The following is a 16181-nucleotide window of genomic DNA, read 5'->3' as shown; positions in this document are numbered from 1 at the left end:
TTGGTAATTTTTCTACATCTTCTGCTTCCAAGATCGAAAGGTGCCCTGAAAAGATTATCTGAAATTATGACTATATCATTTCCTCCACAGGCCAGAAATGTCCCTGAAATTCCACGTTCCTGTTCGCCCTTCCACGTGTTTGAGGCGGACCATTCGGAATGGCAGGAAGCAGCTGGTGAGAGTGATGTTTGTTCGGAAGAGCGAGGTGAAGCAGTATAAACTGCAGAGTGGCAGATGAACAATGGGGGAGGAGCACAAACCCCGGGCAGCCGCCGAATGCTCCCTTTTGTTGCTGTCAACAGGTTCCTGGTTACAAAGACAACACTCACTCTGAATCGGCCAGAATCAGCCCAGTGAGAGTTTCCTTCAGTCTAAAAGGACAAGGATGGGCAATGAAATTTCAAATTAAGACTGTGATTTCACAAGAAGAGCAATTGTCTTTTGCCAGTTTTACTTTTCCAAAACAAAGTCTGGGGCATGCATTGTGGAGACACAGAAAGAGTCTTATTCCACCCACTGCAGAGACATCCATGTCACAAGAAGCCAGCTCTCCTGAACCCAGGGCCACCTCCCTTCGAGCCTTTCCACTTCTTGTCTGTTCCCAAGTATCCGATCGTGCCAGAGCCGAGATTCTACTTGTATTCCTGATCTTTACACTGAATTCTGACTATTTCGATGTCTCAGATCAGCTAATGACACCGAGAGCATCAGAATCAATCTCCCCGTGCCTTAAAGAAGGTAAAGGTGCCTTGCCTTATTCTGCTCAATCAGAAAGTTGATCCTTTGCTTTCCCTTGAGTCTGAATCACAAAGTGTGATGAAAGATTTACGAAGCTGGAGACTGGGTTCGCTGTTTTGTTTCCTTTCCACATTTCCAACGACCAGCTGGCAACTTTGGAGCCGCTTATAATGTTGGGGGTGGGTAGTGATGGGGTTTGGTAGTTTGATTAAGCTGATAGCAAGAATTTCTTTCAATTGACTAAGGTCAGTAAACAGATACTTTCATTTAAGGACAGTTGAAAGAGACATAGTTGCATTGACATAGCGCTTATCATCCCCAATGAGGAAGCCAGTTTACTGTGAGCAGACATGGTTTAAAACTTGACTCATTTTCCTCCGAATGTGATATAAAGTCAGGAGTCACACGATATCAGGTCACAGACGAACAGGTTTATCTGAAATCAGGAGCTTTCAGAGTGTGGCTCCTTCCTCAGGTGAAGTGGATGCATGTAATATATTCACAGCAAAGACGCTTTCGATCATAATCTGAAATTGATTTCATAAAGAGCCGCCTCCATGTTCTACCAAATATTAAAAATGAAACACATGTCAAAGGCAATAAAGCCTCACACAGGATTCGAACCTGCAACTTCTTGCACTGACGACATCTAGCTGAAGTGACAATCAGACCACGAGACTAATGACCCAGTCTGATGAAGCCCCACTTAACAATAAATCAGATGCCACTCACGCAGTGGTAGTGTCCCTACCTCAGATGTGGGCGACCAGAGGCGAAGCTCTCGCTGCTCCAGAGGTGTGTAATAACATATCTGAACATGTTGATTGGACAATTATTCCCCATTGCTTCAGGCAGTGAAAACCACAAAGAGCATCTTCTCGTTCTGTCTCCCTGTTCCTGGGACGGTTCTATTTGTCCCTTCCGCTGGGACAGGGTTCACTCCATTGGCAGATGCATCAAATAATTTCCCTCCATGGGCAGGTAGTGCTGGAAGATGGTATATGCTCTACCGCTCCCTTTCAAGCACTGGAAGAGGGATGGAGCAGAGCTGTGGAATCAGGCTTGTGCAGCAAGTAATAAATGACAATTTGAACTTCTGTCGAATGACATTTATCAGAGACGGACAGAAGCTTGGAGAGCTGCTGTGAAAGAGAGAAGACAAAACTGGAGATTAGTCCCTTCAACAACTTAAAAGGGGATCTTTCTTTGCAGCCTGTTTGGTGTTCAAAATTTGTCTGCACACAACAACCCTGCAAATAACACCTTTGCAATGCGGGAGTCTTTTCCTTTGCTGCATCCAGAGCAGGAGTTAATGTCTGACACCAACAGTCCCAGATTAACAGAACCTGAGTGAAACACTCACTCACTGATGGACGTCCCCAACGGTCCTGAGTTGCGGGGCTGCAGACAGTACAATGCAGAAGGGAGGGTTCAAAATGAGCCATTGTTTCTCTCCCACCGCTCCCTCTCAGAGTCAGGGAGAGTGATGTCATCAATCCATGGCCATTCAACCCATCAAGCCACAGTGTCCCAAAACCACTTGTATTTCTCAGTGATATATCTCCCTAATGGTGGTGTCTGCACCATAATGCTCACAGAACCCCTACAAAGTGGAAACAGATCCTGCATCCCAACAAGTCCACACCACACCTCAAAGCATCCCACCAACCCCACTCCTCCCATAACCCACGCATCGCCAAACACTACGGGGAATTTAGCCCGGCCAGTCCACTGAACCTGCACATCTCTGGACTGTGGGAGGAAACGAGAACAACTTCAGGAAGCCGGAAGAGTTTGCAAACTCCACATAGACTATCTCCGGAGGGCAGAATTGAAGCAGGGTCTTGTGCGCTGTGAGGCAGCAGTGCTAACCACTGAACCATTGTGCCTTCCCATGCTCTCTCACACTGCTGATCCTCCAAATATTCACATCTGAAACGGCATGGGGTATTACTGGCAGAAATGAAAAAAAAGCTGCACTTGATGTGCTTCAACTTCCTCAGTTTATTCCCATCTCAGATAAGAGGTTTTACAGTTCAGTTTAGGGCAGACAACAGAGAAAGCAGAAGACCTTCATAAGTATGTCACCTCCCCTCTGCAAGCTTGGCCAGTGTATCAATATGAGATATTTATTTCAGGCACATGAAGCTATGGGAAACAGAGAACTGATCAAAACACAGGATGCGGGACAGAGCGCAATATGCCTGTAGCAAAAGGCAGAGAATGGTTTCGAGTTTTCGATCTCTGGAGTATGGGCCCAGCATGCTCCCGCTGCATCACTCTGTTGCTCTAGCTCATGACTTTTTCAACAAGTATTTAGCTTTTCAACTGTTGTGTGGCATGTACCTTAAAGAATGATGTCAAAAGATCTTCACTGTTGTTCTGTAATCTTCTGTGGCTTAGGCATGTCACCTTTGTGTAAGTATTACCTTCGTCTAAGTTCCCACATTCTGTTGGTCGAGCTGTCATTCCACTCAGAATCACAAAATTTGTCAAAATGCAGACGGAGACCATGTAGCTCGCCTTAGCTGTGGGTGCGTCGGGTCTCCACAATAAGTACACGAGTGTCTGTTTTAATATCATTCTCCTGCCTTCTACCTGTAACTCTGCACATTGTGGCTTTTCACAGAACCATCAAATTTCATTTTGTGTGGCATGAATCTGCCTCTTTGTTGCAGTCAGGCAGGGATTTACAGGTCCACTTAGTCGTTGTATAAAAATGTGCTATGTCATGTAATTCTTACTTCTTTTCGTCATGACTTTACACCTCTGCCTAATTGATCTCGATCTTTACAGGCATGTGAGCATTTTTATCCTGGGAGTTCTCCTGTTCATACCATTCACAACTTGGAAAGCTTTACTCAGACCAGTTTACTGTTCTCCAAGAAGAACTATATCAACTTTCCAATCTATCTTTCTTGATGACATTCTTCACACGTGTCAGTGTTCACGCAAACCTGTTCAGCACTGTCTCCAGTCACTTTGCCTCACAGCTTCCTGAACTTTCACACATACATAATTGACCAATAATTAAGGGTAGAATTCATTCTGATGATTGGCCTTGGACCTAACTGTCAACTTTTCTCCTTCTCCTCTGCTGCCTGACCTGCTGCATTCCTCCAGTTCCACACTGCAACAATTCTGTCTCCAGTGTTTGCAGTTCGTGCGATCTCCAGAATCATTCAGATTGCGGAGCACACATTCGGAAACACTCTTGTGCTTTGAACAAGTGTTTCTCTGTGCTGGGTTCACAATGACGTTAGAGCAGCTTCGTTTCTCACAAAGCTGGTTGAGTGATTCAGTGAATGTCAAGAGAAGAAATCTGGGCTCGTCCGGGATTTGAACCCGGGATCTCTCGCATGTCAGTGGCATATTAGACCGAAAGCGAGAATCATACCCCTAGTCCAACGAGCCATCGAACAGAGGAACACCTCTTTCAGAGTGAGGTACATCCCACTTTGTTCAGGGAATTCAAAGCAGCAAAGACTTTCAAGAATATTTTGATCTCAATCTGTCTCCCTGCTCCTGAGACGGTGCTGTTTGCCTGTTCTCCTGGCACCGGGTTCACTCTATTGAGTGAATATTATACAATTTGTTTCCAATTGGATCACAGAAAGTTTTGAAAGATTTGTGAAGCAGGAGATTCTGTTGCTGTTTTGTTTTATTTCCATGTTACCACCTTCCAAGTGAATTTTGTTTCTAAAGTTTTGTTGCAATCTTCAGGCTTCATCATGCCTGGGGCTGAGGGAATTCAGATTTGTGGAGATATTCAAAAGGCCAGGATTGTTCTGTTTCAAGCAAAGAGGGTCAAATGGAGATTTCATGGCAGTAGACAGTGAGAAACTGTTTCCACAGGTGAGGATCAGTAAACAGGTAAATAGGATTTTAGAACATGAAGCATAAAGAGAACTGCACTTAGAGAGGACTTTTCACCACCAGTGATGGTGTCTGTTGACTACATGTAGGGCTTGTTTAAAACTTGCTTCCTTCTTCCCCGTGCACAATGTATTCACTGCAAACACTCTCAGGGATCTCAGTCTGAAATTGATCTCATTGAAATCAGACCTCATCATTTTGATGTGTTTTGAGCTGCTTCCCATAAGTCCATGCAAATGAAATAAATATCTCATATTGATGCATGGGCCAAGTTTACGCAAATGAGGTGACACGTGTCTGAAGGCCTGAATGGCCTCCTCATGTTCTGTCTCGGCCTGCGATGGTCTGATTTGTTAAACCAGTTCTCTGAGATCGCAGGAATAAAGTGCTGAATTTGAAAAACATCAGCTGTAGTGTTTTACATGCAATGGATACCCTGCAGTAATTCCCCATGCTGTTTAAGGAAGCAGTGTCCTTCAGGTGAAATGAGAAGTTGTGAGTGACCAAAGGATCGGAGACAGCATCACGTCACAGATACAGTTCACCGTTATTAGGACAGATATTACCGATTGTGGATAACCATGGAGAGAGACAAGTGACAGAGAATCTCCGTGCACTCGATGGGCCAAACGTCTTCTTCCTGTACGGGAATGACGCCATGGGTTTATGACGTCAGTCTCTGTCGCTGTGATGTGGCGATGCCGGTGAAAAGTGTCACTTAACCTGATGGAGGAGCGGCGCTGTGAAAGTTTGTGATTTCACATAAATCTGTTGGACTAGAACTTGGTGTCGTGTGACTTCTGATTTTGTTCACTGTCTCTGTGACAGAGCAGGCGAGGGAGACACAATGGCTCATTTTTAACCCTCCCTTGAACTGCCTGCAGCTCCGCAGCTCAGGGACGTTGGGGATGACTCTCAGTGAGTGAGTGTTTCACTTGGATTCTTTTAATTAGGAACTGTTGGCGTCAGATATTAACTCCAGCCCGGCCACAACAAAGAAACTGACGTCCGCATTGCAAAAGACTTTCTGCAAGATTGCTGTATGAAGTCGAATCCTGAAAACCAAACACGCTGCAAAGAAATGTCCTGTATTAAGTTTCTAAAGGGAATAGTCTCCAGTGTCAACTTCTCTCTTTTCTAGCAGCTCTGTATCTTTCTCTTTGTCTCTGATTAATGTCACTTGATGGAAGTTTCCAATCGTGGTTTATAATTTCATGACGTCTGATTCTGCCTCTTCTGCTTTTCACCTTTCCTGTGTTCAAGAAGGAGCCGCAAAACATATACCATTCCCAAGTACTGCCTGTCCGTGGGGGGAAATGGATTGATCCATCTGCCATTGAAGGCAGCCCGGTGCTCGGGGAAAGGAGCAAACAGCAGCAGCCTTGGAGCAGGGGCAGAATGGGAAAAAGCCGTTCATTGTTGCTTTCACTGCCTGAACTGAGATTTTTTTTTAAATGTAAGCAGCTTGTTCAAAGATGCTATTACTCACCTCTGGAGCAGATAGAACTTGAAAGCTGTCTCCAACATCCAAAGGTCATTCATTGTATGACAGTCAACTAGATTACGGCAGAAAGCTGATGCTCGATGAAACTGTTCATTGGTGTAGAGGTGTGAGGGTCGTTGATGAGGATTTCAGAGGTCCCACGTTTAAGTCCCACTTGAGCCCTTGTTATCTGCAGCAGTGTCCTCTCTTCGCTGTTTGACATCTTCTCGCGAAAATCTTTGGGAGTGTACGAATGTGGTTCATTATGAAATCTAAGACCGTCTGAGATGCCAATGGGCCTTTGCAGTGTCAGTCTCACTTTCGGAGAAGAGGGAATCGAACTGTTACTGCGCCTGGTCAGTGGAAAGAATTTCTCACCATCAGCTCAACCAAACTACCCAATGCCAACCATAACATGAAAAACAAAACAAAATCTGTTAGTTGGGAGGCGAAACATGGGAATCAAAACCTGTGCCACAGTGTTGAGGGGGCCAAACCCTAACCACTGGGCCACCAGGGAAAGCATTGTGGCCCTTGCCATCTTTTCTCAATGGCACTGCTTTAGCCTTTTCAGCCTATTGTTCATTTTGGCTGCAGGTCAGTCTCTCTCCCTCTTGGAGGTTTTAATCGTATCGAAAAAGACCATTTGTCCATCTTGTCAGTGTGTGTGTTCAGATCTTTTCTAGTCCCAGTTTCCAGTGTTTCTCCCACTGCTTTTGGTTTTCTTAATTTGAGAGTGCAAATTTCAATGAGATTATCCCTGGAATCAACGAATGGGACTGAAGTTTGAGATGATAAAAATATGCTAAAGCACCTTGAAGTAATCATCCTCATTTTAAGCCACAGAGGGAGATACAAAGATATATCCTCCGAGAGTGACAGAGGCCTTTGGATTAAAAGTGCTCTGTATCCTCACCGTACACACGGTTCCCTGGCAAAAGGCAGCTTTATGTGGAACACAAGCAGTTACTCTGACAATGGGAGCCATTGCCATGAGCTGAGATATGAAATGGACAGTGAGTTGAAATAGTCCCACACTGAAGTTGCTCATGGTCAACTTTCAATGTCCAAAATGCAGCTATCCAATCACTTCAGCTGCTTGGAATCCAACAAAAAAAAACTGCAAAAAGAAAAAAATCTTTGGAAGCAACTGTCTTTTTGCAAATGTGGGAAAGCTGTCAATGTCATTCCAGAGGGGGAAGATACAACATTTCCATTTTCTAATCCAAAGTCAGATGCATTACCAATTACACCCACTGCTCCACACATGTTGCTGCATCTTTCATCCTGTCCACGCGTGATGTTAACAGGGACATCCGCGGAAAGAGCATTCGCAGAATGAATAACCAACTAAGTTAGTTGCTGTCACTGCTTCACTTCAATGTTCTCCACTTGGTAAAGCGGTGAATTTCACTGGCAAATGACACATTTGAGATGTCGCATGCCAGCATCACTGTCACCCGTTTCTCTGCCACATGTTTCACTGCTACAACTTGCCATCGTTTTATTCACAGTCATTGTGATGCTCTGCCTCTCGTATCTTTGTTTTATATTATCTCCTCACAACTTATAAATGACTTCTAGTCTTCACATGCCCCATACTAGCGAAAAGAAAATTACCATTATTAGTGTCTACACGTCTCATTATTTTATAAACTTCTGTCAGGTCGCCTCTCAACCTCCGAAGGACTAGAGAAAATAGTCACAGTCTGTCCAATCTTTATTTATAACTCAAACCTTCCACACAGGTAACATCTTGGTAGCCTTCTTGTTAATACTCACCAGCTTAAAAATATGGCTCCTACAACTGTGTGACCGAAACTGCGCACTGTATTCCAGAAGAGGCCTCACCAACGTCCTGTGCAACTTCCGTGACTTCCCAACTCCCAAATTCAAATGACTAAGCAAAGAAGGTAAGTGCGCCAAAAGCCTGTTTAACCACCCTGTCTAAGTGTGCAGTAAACTTCAAAGGTTTCTGTACCTGCACCCCTCGGTCCCTAAACAGGCACCTTAACAGTGAGACAAAGGCTGTGGGGAGGTGGGGAATAGTTTCAAATTTCTTTGACTTCACGTGCAATGAAATTTATTGTACACGTGCAGCTGAATAAGTTCGGCAGTTCATTCTCCGTGAAGCATTATAAATGGAATATATTTTCAATTAAATAGTAAAGTTAGACCCTTTCGATTCGGAAGGGAACTGTCGTGCTTCCCGTTTTACACTGGTGCCTTAAAGATTTAACCACATCCCGATGATTTGAAGTACATTTCATACTTTCTGAGCTCCATCCAAGAAATCCACATACAAGGGTCTGTCTTTTTTTTTGCATTTTGAACCCTCCCTTCCTCTCAGCAGCTCTGTATTTAAATCTGATAACATTTCTAACTAAAGTAGAACGTAACATTCGAACGGCTGAATTCGATAAATCTGATTCCATTTATAGTATTTCACTGACCTGTGCGAGTTTGCAGCAAAGTGAATAAATTGAAATGATCTTCAGAGCCCTTTTCCCCCAATTTAACTCAGTGCAGTCACCCATGTGAGAAATGTCTTTGAGCTGAAAAAAATCACCTTCTTTTCTCTCTCCGAAGATATTCCTTCACATTGTGAATATTTGCAGGTTGTCTGTCAATCGTTGAGTCATTTCACAATGCACAGAACTTTTTTTTGCAAACTTTGGCAGAATTGACTTTCTTCAATACCCTCTTGAAACATGACAAACTGAAGTTGCTCCAAGTGAGGCTTGAACTCAAAGCCTCAGCATTGGCAGACACCTCTATACTGCCAAATAAGTACTACATGCTGACCGATTGTGCCACTGGAGCAGAGCACATCCATGTAGCTCCATATTTTGGATTATACCTTAATGGTTGGCAAATTGCCTGAGGGCTGGGATATGAAATCTTCACTCGTGGGTTCCGAAGATGTTCGAGGAACTTGATTAATTACACAGTGCTAAACTGCATTGAAATGTACATTTTCAAGATTTTCCTCGACTGTCCCCTGAGCCCTTGATGTTTTTGCTCTGCAGAAATCTGTCAATTGCATTCTTGGACAGACTCAATAACTGACCTCCACAGTCTCTGGGGCACCGACTTTCAAAGCTTCAGCTCACCCTGAGTTCTCTCCCCTCAGTCTGCTGTTTGGGGTATGCCCCTGTTGTGGGAAATTAACTTCATTGTGTACCTAGTGTTGCTCCCGGCATGTCCTCTGGCACTGCACCCTTTTTACACTCGCTCAAGTGTTGCCCTGATTGTGCCATGGCTCCGTGTCACAAGGCTCAGGAAAGGAACACAGAGCAATGCCCAGCAAGATACATTTTGTGGGTAAAAAGCAGTTATTCGGCTTTCTGCGTTATTCAGTCCATTTGCGAGTTTTGCATCATTTAGAATTTTGAAACTGCACCTTGTACACCTGTGTGGTTCATTAATATCTATCCTGAGGAGAGGTTGTTGCCAATACTGACTCCTGGGAACAGCACAGTCCACTCTCCTTGAGTCAGTAAAACAATTCCTCACAGATAACATTACATCCCCATGGCAAGGGGCCTTTAGAGCAGATTCCCGACAGTGTGGAAACAGGCACTTTGGCCCAACAAGTCCACACTGCCCCTTGAAGGATCCCTCCCAGACCCATTTCCCCTACCACCCACACCCCCCTGAACTCCACAGGCAATTTAGCATGGCCAATCCACCTAGTCTGCACATCTTCAGACTGTGGGCGGAAACTGGGCCACCTGAAGGAAACCCACACAGACACGGGGAGGATGTGCAAATGCCGCACAGACAGTTTCCCTGAGGCTGGAATCAAACCTGCGTCCCTGGTGCTGTGAAGCTGCAGTGCTAACCACTGAGCCACCATGCTGCCCTCACATGCCCTTTCATGCCACGACACTCTTCATAGAATTTGATTCAGCAACAAGTCACCAAATTCGTTTGCAAAATTCACACAACCGACAGGTCACACACTACACCCGCCATCATCAACTTTCACCATGACTTCATTCAAGGACACGTTCCAATGCTTTTGTGAAGAGTGAATGCATAAGAACGTAACACAAAGGTAACTTGAATTTCACATCTAAAATTGTAAATGAAGAAGAGGCCAGAACTGGGTTTAGAATATCATGTTTAGCACCACAGCTAGAACTTCAGCCCGACAAGTGAGAAATCTACCCCTGAAGCCCCAACATCTACATGGTAACTTGCTCCATGTGCCCAGTTGGAAACCTATGTGAAGGAGCATGCTGTCAGATAGAGCGCCTGTGAGCATCCTCCATTGTTCTATCTAAAACTGCAACAGGAGCTGTCCATTCCAGTTGTGAGAGCAGCGGGGTAAATGTGAGAGACTTGATACTCAGTGTTGTAGCTTCATTCTCACCATCATGACAGCAACGTTTAAGAGGCATTTAAACAGACACATGAACAGTAAGGTAATAGAGAAATATGCAACCATTGGCAGGCAGGTGGGATCAGTTCAGTTCAGAATTGCATTCGGCACAGCCCTATGTTACACTGTTTTCTGTTCCACGTTACTGTTGACAATTCTCTGCTCGAAACAACACCGAAAGATGGAAACATAGGAGCAGGAAGAGGTCATTCAACCTGGCTCCGCTGACTCGCCATTTTTTAACATCATGATGGATCTAAAACTTTGATGATTTTTCCGACCTTATCCTTACAACTCCCGTTGAGAATTTAACAGTTATATATCTCTAAATATATTGAAGGTGATAAATTGAATGAATAACGTGAATGCTATGTTGGATTTCCTGATAATTATGCGGGTATGTTGGATGAGCAGATGTTTCTGGTAGATTTCTTCTCTGAAAATTTGCGTGAAATGGCGAAGTTTCTCTTTCATTTGATGTATGTTCATTGGAAGACAAGTCGGAAGACATAATGGGAGGGGAAATCATGTTCCTTCCCATTATCTCATGTCAACGTCCTAATTCAATTATCTAGTGATACACAGAAGGCGGATTCTACACGTATTGACAGAATGTAAAAAGCAATCAGAAATGTCAAAAATGTGCTAATGCAATGGGATTGCTTTGTGTCGAAGAGGTGAAAAGCTGTTTTGCCCGAGTCACCTTCACGTCACTTGCTGAGGACTGAATAAGTGAGAAGGTGTTTCACTGGAGCTCACGAGCCTCGCTTTCATATTCCTTCTTGTTTAGCTTTCCTTGATCCTTTGCAAAAGAAAGAAAAGAAAATGGAAACAACAATACTTAGTAACCTGGCTTGTCCTTTTTGCAGTTTAATATCCAACGTGGCTTCGACTCAAGAGCATACTTTAGTATTCGTTTCTGTACAAAAGCGCAAGTCAAAAGGTTCAAGCAAGTGTGAGAATTCGAAAACGACAAATCAAGTTGTGAGGTTGTTTGAACCTCGGTGCAGGCATAAGCTGCCACCTGCCTTGTCTTTCTCCTTCACAGTCAATTTTCCCGCATAGCTTTCCAGTCAGGGACCCGAACAAATGTCAGACGGCAGCCAGCTGATTCGGGCACCTGTGTTTGAAAACAAGGAAAAGAAACGCAATAACTTTTACGAAATTCCAAGCTGCTTATTTAGAGTTGCACAAAAGGTAGTTTATGAGCACATTGACAGATCGTAAAAGGCGATCAGAGATGTCAAAGAAATGCTAACAGCATGCGATTGTTTTTTGTTCAAGAAGCAATAAGTTTTCACGCCTGAGCCACCATCACTTCACATCCTGGTGAGTGATGAAACTACATTTTGCTTCACTTGAGCTTCATGTGGCTTGCTTTCCTATCTCTCCTGGTTTAGACTTTCTTGCTCCTCCTTGATATAAAGAAAAAAATGAATGGATGCTATATCAATTGGTAGCTTGTCTTGCATTTCCTCAGTTTCAATGCCAGCATGTCTTTGACTTGAGAGGATACGTTAATGCTCGTGATTCTGCGAGAGCAAGTGTCATGAGGTTGGTCTGAGCTTGTAAATCCCTTCACTCCTGTTGTGGACTGAATAAGTCGCTATTGTGTTCGCTGCTAATAAATGCAAACATGTTTCTCTACTCCAAAATGTGACTGAGGGCTTCTGGTTTAGTTTCATGCACTTTGAGACATGGCAGATTCTGACGGAACTAGGACATACAGAGACTACTTTGAGATGTACTTGACAGAGAGGAATTCGCAGTGCACTGCGACGTGGGACAATTAGGCTTTTCCTTGACTTTGGGCTGGAGCGCTTTTGCACGAAAAGCAAAGGTGACACTACTCCACTACAGAAAGGATTAGGGCACGCTAAATGCACTCTAAAAGCGGTGACCACCTCCGCACATTCATGGCCAGGAAGGAGCGAAATTTAACAAAGATTCACACTGCAATGAAATAGAATGATCCTCCCGACCACAACAAAAGCAGATATGGGCGACTTCATTTAGAGAAAGGTTGGCTGATGAGAACAACAAACGAGAAAGCTCACTCCACGTCCATCCAGGAACCAATCGCTGTAAAAGAGGAACACCACTATTTCCGCCCGGCTTTGAACCGGGAACCTTTCGCGCTGAAGTGCATGTGATAACCACTACACTACAGGAACACAGCCCCGGCTTTGCCCTGCACTCTGGCCTTCCTACAGCATTCAAATTTGCAGCTGTTCAACGCTTCACGTCTCTTTTTACGAACAGATCAAAGTAGTCCAGCATTATTGGCACTATTGAAAAATAAAAGATATCATGTAAACCTGCCCAGAAAATATTCACATGGACGTTGCCGGGGTTGCAGGTTTCAGACCGTACGGCGATGCTGAATAGGTTGGGGCAGTTTTCCCTGGAGGGTTGGGGGCTGAGGGACGACCTGGCGGAAGTTTATAAAAGCATCAGGCATATAGGCAGGATGAGTAGTCAAGGTCTTTATCACACGGTGGGCGAGTCAAAACCTGGAGGGTGTACAATTAAAGTGAGGGGCAGCAATTTAAAAGCGACCTGAGGGCCATTTTTTCTTGCCCAGAAAGTGGTGCATGTATGCATTAAACTGCCAGATGAATTGGTGGAGCCTGGTAAAATTACAACATTTCCAAGGGATCCAAATGTGTGTGTGAATCGGGAGGGTTTAGAGGGATATTGACCAAATGCTGGCAAATGGAGCTGCGTTAATTTAGGATATCTGGTCGATATTGGCGAGGTAGACCGAAGGTTGTCTGCTCTCTCCATTTCCATAATGAAACTGATCCTGTTACGCGATGAAAATGAGGAGCAGATGTTCTGTGCTCACCTGCATTGTGCATTGATTAGAAACAAAACCTTGCCTTCTGTTACTTTCAACTGAAACACAGGTCTTCCCTACCCAGCTTCAGCAGAACAGCCAACCATAATGGCAGCGGTGGGATTCGAACCCACGCCTCCGAGGAGACTGGAACCTGACTCCAGCGCCTTAGACCGCTCGGCCACACGACCACCCATACAGGAGGGACAAATATGATTCTTTCTGATGTTGTTACTGCAAAACAACAAAAGCAAAGGCACAAGGAAAGACTTCAAGGATCCCTGTCTTGTTCATCCATTTTCTTAGCTGCCGGGCAGTGCCTAACTAAAACGTTCTTTTCCCACAAGATGCTGACAACAGCTCGATCAAATCAAAAATCAACAGAAAGCTGAGAGCACCTTGTGACACTCAATTAGGCAACAAATGTAATGTGCCTGGGAGAAAGTGTATACAGTTATGCTTGGATAAAGAAAATATGAACCGCACGGCATTTCTGGAATTTAGACTTTCACGATGGTGAATGATTTCACCCTTTGTTCGAAACTGAACAACTCTGGCGTCAACACATAATGTGAAAACCACCGGGCTACTGGGGAAATGCACCAAGCTGAGCAGATCGTGCACCAGTTCACACCGTGCAGCATACTTAGACTTACACACCAGTTTTGCAGTGTAAGTGGCTGAAAGATAACCCTCTGCCTGAAAAACTGAGCCAGCATTAGAATTCAAGAACGACAAATCACATTGGGAGGCTATTCGAACCTCGGTGCAGCTACGAGCTGCCATCTTGCTTGCCTTTCTCCTTACCCCAACGTTTCTCTGTGCAGCTTTCCAATCCTGGACATGAACTAATTTCAGGTGACAGCCAGCTGATTTGGAAACCGGAGTGGGAGACAAGGAACAGCAACTGAGTAAAATTTACAAAATTCAACGGTGCTTATTTAGAGTTTCACAAAAGGCAGTTTCTGAATGTAAAATATGATCAGAGATGTCACGGTGATACTCACAGCATGCAATTGCTTTTCGTTCAAGAAGTGAAAAGCTCTCGTGCCTGAGTTACCAGCATTTCACATCCTGCTGAATGATTAAGTCAGGGTTAGGGTTGGTGTTCTCTTACTGTTGCTAGTTTCCTTCCCGTTTGTCCAACGTAGTGTTTCTCACAGACTCTGCAGGGGATTTTGTAGATGACATTGGTCCTGTCCATGGTGGGGAGTAGGTCTTTAGTTCGGGTGGTCACTTGTAGGTTTGATGTGGGTTTGTGTGCCACCCTGATGCCCAGTGGCCTTAGATGTCTTGTGGTGAGTTCTGACGTGTTCCTGATGTAGGGTAGTGTGATGAGTGTGTCGGGGGCGTGTAGAATCTTTCTGATGCTGTTCCTGTAGGCATCTCCTGACCCAGTTCTTTGGATATTCATTATCATTGAACAACTGGCTACAAAAAGACACGAACAATGCTCACTCATCTCAATCCACATGGACAAGTAGAACCGCCACTTCAGCTGGGACAACACCAAGATCCTGGGGCAGGCAAAGACGAGAATTCCTGGAAGCATGGCACTGCACGAAGCAGGCTATTAACAAACACATTAACTCAACCCCATATACATTCCACGATGGAGGAAACCCGGAAGTGAGGCAATCCATCGGAACAGACCCAAGAGTTTAAAAACCGGGTGGGAAAACACACCGACACTTCATCAGAAGCTGCACTGAGGATGTTACCAAGCACGGTAATGAAACGTCTGCAGAACAACAAACCAGCTCGGTGAGCCATCCAACCTCAACATAGTCATCATTAGATTCTTAATTCGAGGTATCTTCTCCAATTCAAATGTGACCATCTGCTGTGGCAGGATTTGAACCTGGATCCCCAGTGAGTCCGATTGCAACCAGGAAAAAAAAACACAGATACAAACACATATGCAGACATATGTCAACGTGACCATTGTATCATTTGAGACTCAAGAGGGACAGACAGAGAGAAAGCAGGGAAGGGAGGTAACCCCGTTTCAATGGATTCACCCCCAAAACAACAGATAGCCCACTGGAAAGAGCCACAGGCACAAAGACACAGCCATTACAGACACACATTGAGACAGAAGCACACAGACACAGAGACACACACTGAGACAAACATCTGCATACAGACACTGACACACATACGCACACATACAAACGCTGATACAGAGAGGGAGAAAGGGATGGAACCAGTTGGAGAGAGAAAGTAGAAGTTTACTGCTCCTTCTCAATTGCTCCCTTTTGTTCAAAGTAATGCATTGGTTCCCTCTGCTGGCCGCCGCACGCTAATGCAGAGGGGAAGGTAGCGCGTGAAAACCATCACGGGTTCAGTCAGAGGGAGCGAGCAGCTCACGGCAGCGTCAACAGACGCAGGCGCACACACACAGATTCACGCTGTGCTGGTGTAGAGAGGATTCTAATTATGCTGAAGCTCCTCAGAGTAAAACATGCTCATGTTCAGAAATGTATGTGTTCCCTCGGCAAATGTGGAAATGTTTTGACTTTGGACAGTTTTCCTGACATTATACACATTAAATAGAGTCTTTCTTCTGCAACTGTATCTAGACACGTTTACGTGAGCCGTTTTGTAAGAAGACATGGTTAATTTTATTGCACTTTCGGCAATTTGTATTGTTTTGTAATCTACTCTCTCAGATCCTAATTGGGAAAAGTATTCACAAGTGAAGGGTATGAGACCAGCAGTGGGCTTGTTCATCTCTCCTTCTGCTCATATTTAAGGGGCAACATCGATCGGCCAAGACTGCTCTGTGTGTACAAAGACATTGTTTAAAGCACGAAACAACTGCAAACTAGGATGCCTTCCTTAAAGATGTTACCCTC

The 16181-nt window shown here is 44.5% G+C and overlaps 1 non-coding gene across 1 annotated transcript; it reads right to left on the bottom strand.

Annotated features, from left to right (window-relative positions):
* Window positions 1-13432: 13432 nt before the first annotated feature.
* Window positions 13433-13514, bottom strand: trnal-cag (transfer RNA leucine (anticodon CAG)). The gene has a single exon. It is a non-coding gene; the product is annotated as a tRNA-Leu (tRNA).
* Between the last annotated feature and the right edge of the window lie 2667 nt (window positions 13515-16181).

Source organism: Stegostoma tigrinum, unplaced genomic scaffold (assembly GCF_030684315.1).
Source record: "Stegostoma tigrinum isolate sSteTig4 unplaced genomic scaffold, sSteTig4.hap1 scaffold_118, whole genome shotgun sequence".
Taxonomy (NCBI): domain Eukaryota; kingdom Metazoa; phylum Chordata; class Chondrichthyes; order Orectolobiformes; family Stegostomatidae; genus Stegostoma; species Stegostoma tigrinum.
The sequence above is the reverse complement of the archived record's forward strand: the minus strand, read 5'-3'. Positions and strand labels throughout refer to the sequence as shown.